The 6,961-nt window shown below is 38.5% G+C and overlaps 1 non-coding gene across 1 annotated transcript; it reads left to right on the plus strand.

The window, feature by feature from the left end:
* LOC112725486 (small nucleolar RNA R71) lies at positions 1–108 on the plus strand. Its single transcript, XR_003164591.1, has one exon. It is a non-coding gene; the product is annotated as a small nucleolar RNA R71 (small nucleolar RNA).
* Positions 109–6,961: the final 6,853 nt, after the last annotated feature.

A 6,961-nucleotide genomic window follows, 5' to 3' on the forward strand; every position in this document is an offset into this window, starting at 1 on the left:
AAGCATGTCAGAAGGACACTTTTTGGTCAACTGTTTGTATCTTTTCCAAGCTTCATAGAGGGATTCACCTTCTTTCTGTCTGAAGGTTTGAACATCAGCTCTAAGCTTGCTCAGCTTTTGAGGAGGAAAGTACTTGGCTAAGAAAGCCGTGACCAGCTTATCCCAAGAGTTCAGGCTGTCTTTGGGTTGAGAATCCAACCATAATCTAGCTCTGTCTCTTACAGCAAAAGGGAAAAGCATGAGCCTGTAGACTTCAGGATCTACTCCATTAGTCTTAACAGTATCACATATCTGCAAGAATTCAGTTAAGAACTGAAAAGGATCTTCAGATAGAAGTCCATAAAACTTGCAGTTCTGCTGCATCAGAGAAACTAATTGAGGTTTCAGCTCAAAGTTGTTTACTCCAATGGCAGGAATGGAGATGCTTCTTCTATGTAAATTGGAATTAGGTGCAGTAAAGTCACCAAGCATCTTCCTTACATTATTATTATTTTCGGCTGCCATCTCCTGTTCCTGTTCAAAAATTTCTGAAAGGTTATCTCTAGATTGTTGTAATTTAACTTCTCTTAATTTTCTCTTCAGAGTCCTTTCAGGTTCTGGATCTGCTTCAACAAGAATATTCTTGTCCTTGCTCCTGCTCATATGACAAAGAAGAGGGCACAGAAAAAATAATAATAATAATATGGATCCTTTATACCACAATATAGGGATCCCTGTGTGAGTAGAAGAAGAGGGGGAGACAAAGAATGTAATATAATGGAAGAAACACAACTGTGAGGAGGGTTGAGATGTGAGATGAGATGTTAGTAGATGAATAAATAAATAAAATAAGATGGGAGAGGGAGAATTTTCGAAAATAATTTTTGAAAAAGGGTTAGTGATTTTCGAAAATGGTTTTTGAAAAATGTTAGTATTTTTCGAAAATTTTTAAAATCAAAAATAAAAATAAGAATAATTAGTTAATTAAAAAAGAAATTTTGAAAAAGAGGGAAGATATTTTCGAAAATGAGAGAGAAAGTTAGTTAGGTAGTTTTGATAAAGTTAAGAAACAAACAAAAAGTTAGTTAGTTAGTTGAAACAAATTTTGAAAAGATAGGAAGTTAGGAAGTTAGAAAAGATATTTTGAAAAAGATAAGATGAGAAGATATTTTTGAAAAGATATGATAGAAGTTAGTTTTTGAAAAAAAAGATTTGATTTTTAAAATCTCAATTAATGACTTGATTCATAAGAAATCACAAGATATGATTCTAGAACTTAAAGTTTGAATCTTTCTTAACAAGCAAGTAACAAACTTCAAATTTTTGAATCAAAACATTAATTGATTATGTTATTTTCGAAAATTTGATATAAAAATAAGAAAAATATTTTTGGAATTTTCGAAAATAACTAAGAATTTTGAAAAAGATTTGATTTTTGAAAAAGATTTTGAAAAAGATAAGATTTTCAAATTGAAAATTTGATTTGACTCATAAGAAACAACTTGATTTTAAAATTTTTTGAAAAGGTCAACTCAAATTTTCGAATTTGATGAGAGAAAAAGGGAAAGATATTTTTTTTTGTTTTTTTGAATTTTTATGATGAGAGAGGAAAACAGGAAAAATGATGCAATGCATGAAGGTTATGGATCAAAACAATGAATGCATGCAAGAATGCTATGAATGTCAAGATGAACACCAAGAACACTTTGAATGTCAAGATGAACATCATAAACACAATTTTGAAAAATTTTTAATGCAAAGAAAACATGCAAGACACCAAACTTAGAATTCTTTAATGCTTACGCACTAAGAATTCAAGAATGCATATGAAAAACACCATACAACCCAAAACAAAAAATCATCAAGATCAAATAAGAAGACTTACCAAGAACAACTTGAAGATCATGAAGAACACTATGAATGCATGAAATTTTCGAAAAATGCAAGATGCACATGCAAATGACACCAAACTTATGACATGACTCATGACTCAAACAAGAAACACAAAAAATGTTTTTTATTTTTATGATTTTCTAATTTTTTTGGATTTTTTTTCGAAAATTATATGAAAAAGAAAAAATAAGGATTCCAAAATTTTTAACATGAATTCCAGGAATCTTGCATTCTTAGTCTAAAGCTTCAGTCTAGGAATTAGACATGGCTCACTAGCCAGCCAAGCTTTCAATGAAAGCTCCGGTTCAAAACACTAGACATGGCCAATGGCCAGCCAAGCTTCAGCATTTAACATCAGAGTATATTGCTCTTGATAACAAATTGCTGCCTCAGTCCAAATAAATTTAGACATGGCTTTACAGCCAGCCAGGCTTCACATGCTTCATGAAACACTAGAATTCATTCTTAAAAATTTTGAATAAAATTTTTTTGAAAACATTTTTATATTATTTTTTTTCGAAAACAAAGGAAAAATTTTTGAAAGATTTTTGAAAAAATTTTTGGAAACAAAATAAAAAGAAAATTACCTAATCTGAGCAACAAGATGAACCGTCAGTTGTCCATACTCGAACAATCCCCGGCAATGGCGCCAAAAACTTGGTACGCAGAATCGTGATTACACTTTAATTATGTAAAATTTATTGCTCTTTCTTTCCCCGGCAACAGCGCCAAAAACATGACGCCAATACCATGGTTCACAACTCCGTGTAACTGACCAGCAAGTGCACTGGGTCGTCCAAGTAATACCTTATGTGAGTAAGGGTCGAATCCCACGGAGATTGTTGGTATGAAGCAAGCTATGGTCACCTTGCTTATCTCAGTTAGGCAGATATAAATTGATAATGGTGTTTTCGAATAATAATTAATAGAATAGGGATAGAAATACTTATGTAATTCATTGGTGAGAATTTCAGATAAGAGAATGGAGATGCTTTCATTCCTCTGAACCTCTGCTTTCCTGCTATCTTCATCCAATCAGTCTTACTCCTTTCCAAGGCTGGCTTTATGTGATACATCACCACTGTCAATGGCTACTTTCGATCATCTCTCGGGAAAATGATCCAATGCCCTGTCACGGCACGGCTAATCGTCTGGAGGCATCACCCTTGTCAATGGCTTCATCTTATCTTCTCAGTGAAAATGGTCAACGCACCCTGTCACAGCACGGCTATTCATCTGTCGGTTCTCGATCATGCTGGAATAGGATTTACTATCCTTTTGCGTCTGTCACTAACGCCCTGCAATCGCGAGTTTGGAGCTCGTCACAGTCATTCATTCATTGAATCCTACTCGGAATACCACAGACAAGGTTTAGACTTTCCGGATTCTCTTGAATGCCGCCATCATTCTAGCTTACGCCACGAAGATTCTGATTAAGAGATCTAAGAGATACTCATTCAGTCGAAGGTAGAACGGAAGTGGTTGTCAGGCACGCGTTCATAGGGAATGATGATGATTGTCACGTTCATCACATTCAGATTGAAGTACGAATGAATATCTTAGAAGCGAAATAAGATGAATTGAATAGAAAACAGTAGTACTTTGCATTAATCTTTGAGGAACAGCAGAGCTCCACACCTTAATCTATGGAGTGTAGAAACTCTACCGTTAAAAATACATAAGTGAAAGGTCCAGGCATGGCCGAATGGCCAGCCCCTCTGATCTAAGAACCAGGCGTCCAAAGATGATCCTAAGATCCTAAGATGATCATAAGATATCTAATACAATAGTAAAAGGTCCTATTTATAATAAACTAGTCACTAGGGTTTACATGAGTAAGTAATTGATGCATAAATTCACTTTCGGGGCCCACTTGGTGTGTGCTTGGGCTGAGCTTTAACTTTCCACGTGCAGAGACCATTTGTGGAGTTGAACGCCAGGTTTTGATCCATTTCTGGCGTTCAACTCTGGTTTTGGATCCTTTTCTGGCGCTGAACTCCAGAATTGGGCAGAGAGCTGGCGTTGAATGCCAGTTTGCGTCGTCTATTCTTAGCCAAAATATATACTATTATATATTTCTGGAAAGCCCTGGATGTCTACTTTCCAACGCAATTGGAAGCGCGCCATTTCGAGTTCTGTAGCTCCAGAAAATCCACTTTGAGTGCAGGGAGGTCAGAATCCAACAGCATCAGCAGTCCTTCTTCAACCTCTGAATCTGATTTTTGCTCAAGTCCCTCAATTTCAGCCAGAAAATACCTGAAATCACAGAAAAACACACGAACTCATAGTAAAGTCCAGAAATGTGAATTTAACATAAAAACTAATGAAAACATCCCTAAAAGTAACTAGATTCTACTAAAAACATACTAAAAACAATGTCAAAAAGCGTATAAATTTAACAATGTGAATTTCTGCCATTCATGAGCTCTGATGAGTATTCTTCCTCTAAAGAGGATGAAGATGTTACTGAAGAACAAATTGCTAAGTACCTTGGAGCAATCATGAAGCTAAATGCCAAGTTATTTGGTAATGAGACTTGGGAGGATGAACCTCCATTGCTCATCAAAGAACTGGATAACTTGACTAGGCAGAAATTACCTCTGAAGTGACAAGATCCTGGAAAGTTCTCAATACCTTGTACCATAGGCACCATGACCTTTGAGAAGGCTCTACGTGACCTAGGATCAAGCATAAACCTCATGCCTCTCTCTGTAATGGAGAAGCTAGGGATCATTGAGGTACAAGCTGCAATAATCTCACTGGAGATGGCAGACAATTCAAAGAAACAGGCTTATGGACTTGTAGAGGATATCTTGGTAAAGGTTCAAGGCCACTACATCCCTGCTGACTTCATAATCCTAGAGACTGGGAAGTGTATGGATGAATCCATCATCCTTGGCAGACCCTTCCTAGCCATAGCAAAAGCTGTGATTGATGTTGACAGAGGAAAATTGATCATTCAAGTGAATGGAGACTCCCTTGTGTTTAAAGCTCAAGGATATCCCTCTGTCACCATGGAGAGGAAGCATAAAGAGCTTCTCTCAATACAGAGTCAAACAGAGCCCCCACAGTCAAACTCTAAGTGTGGTGTTGGGAGGCCACAACTAAACTTTAAGTTTGGTGTTGAACCCCCACATTCAAACTCTAAGTTTGGTGTTGGGAGGTTCCAACATTGCTCTGAACATCTGTGAGGCTCCATGAGAGCCACTATCAAGCTATTGACATTAAAAAGTGCTTGTTGGGAGGCAACCCAATTTTTACTTATCTAGGTTAAATTTCTATTTTCTTTTGTTATTTTATATTTTCTGTAGGTTGATGATCATGTGAAATCACAAAAACAATTGAAAAAGCAAAAACAGAAGGAAAAACAGAATGAAAAACAGAACACCCTGGAGGAGAAATTTACTGGCGTTTAAACGCCAGTAAGTGTAGCAGAATGGGCGTTAAACGCCCAGTCAGGCACCGTTCTGGGCGTTTAACGCCAGAAATGGGCACCAGACTGGCGTTTAATGCCAGGAATGGGCAAGAAACTGGCTGGCGTTAAACGCCAAAAATGGACAGCAGCCTGGCGTTTAACGCCAGGATTGGCAGCAAGGGGCGTTTTGCACGCCACATGGTGCAGGGATGAGAAATCCTTGACACCTCAGGATCTGTGGACCCCACAGGATTCCCACCTACCCCACCCCTCTCTCTCTCTCTTCTTCACCCATTCACCAATCACCTCAATACCTCTTTCCCAAAAACCCCTCACTTATCAAATCCCACCATTCTCTTCACCACTCACATCCATTCTTCATAAAACCCCACCTACCTCACCATTCAAATTCAAACCACTTTCCCACCCATAATGGCCGAAACACAAAGCCCCTTCCATCTCCTATATTTCTTCTTCTTCTACTCTCTTCTTTCTTCTTTTGCTCGAGGACGAGCAACCTTCTAAGTTTGGTGTGGTAAAAGCTAAAGCTTTTTGTTTTTTCATAACCATTTATGGCACCAAAGGCCGGAGAAACCTCTAGAAAGAGGAAAGGGAAGGCAAAAGCTTCCACCTCCGAGTCATGGGAGATGGAGAGATTCCTCTCAAAGGTGCATCAAGACTACTTCTATGAAGTTATGGCCAAGAAGAAGGTGATCCCCGAGGTCCCTTTTAAGCTCAAAAAGGGCGAATATCCGGAGATCCGACATGAGATCCGAAGAAGAGGTTTGGAAGTTCTCACCAACCCCATTCAACAAGTTGGAATCTTAATGGTTCAAGAGTTCTATGCCAATTCATGGATCACCAAGAACCATGATCAAAGTGTGAACCCGGATCTTAAGAATTGGCTTACAAGGATCCGGGGGAAATACTTAGATTTTAGTCCGAAAAGTGTAAGGTTGGCGTTCAACTTGTCCATGATGCAAGGAGATGCACACCCATACACTAGAAGGGTCAACTTTGATCAAAGGTTGGACCAAGTCCTCATGGACATATGTGAAGAGGGCGCTCAATGGAAAAGAGATTCCAGAGGGAAGCCGGTTCAACTAAGAAGGCATGACCTCAAGCCCGTGGGTAGGGGATGGTTGGAGTTCATCCAACGCTCAGTCATTCCTACTAGCAACCGGTCTGAAGTTACTAAAGATCGGGCTATCATGATTCACAGCATCATGATTAGAGAGGAAGTAGAAGTTCATGAAGTTATATCCCAAGAACTCTACAAAGTGGCGGACAAGTCCTCCACTGTGGCAAGGTTAGCCTTCCCTCATCTCATTTGTCACCTCTGCAATTCAGCTGGAATTGACATAGAGGAAGACATCCTCATTGATGAGGACAAGCCCATCACTAAGAAAAGGATAGAGCAAGTGAGAGAACCTCACCAAGAGCATGAGGAAACTCCTCATCATGAAATCCCTGAGATACCTCAAGGGATGCATTTTCTTCCACAAAACTATTGGGAGCAAATCAACACCTCCCTAGGAGAATTAAGTTCCAACATGGGACAACTAAGGGTGGAGCATCAAGAGCATTCCATCCTCCTCCATCAAGAGCATTCCATCCTCCTCCATCAAATTTTAAAACAGTTTAATTATTTTGATGTGGTGGCGATACTATTAT

Source organism: Arachis hypogaea, chromosome 11, assembly GCF_003086295.3.
Source record: "Arachis hypogaea cultivar Tifrunner chromosome 11, arahy.Tifrunner.gnm2.J5K5, whole genome shotgun sequence".
Lineage (NCBI taxonomy): Eukaryota > Viridiplantae > Streptophyta > Magnoliopsida > Fabales > Fabaceae > Arachis > Arachis hypogaea.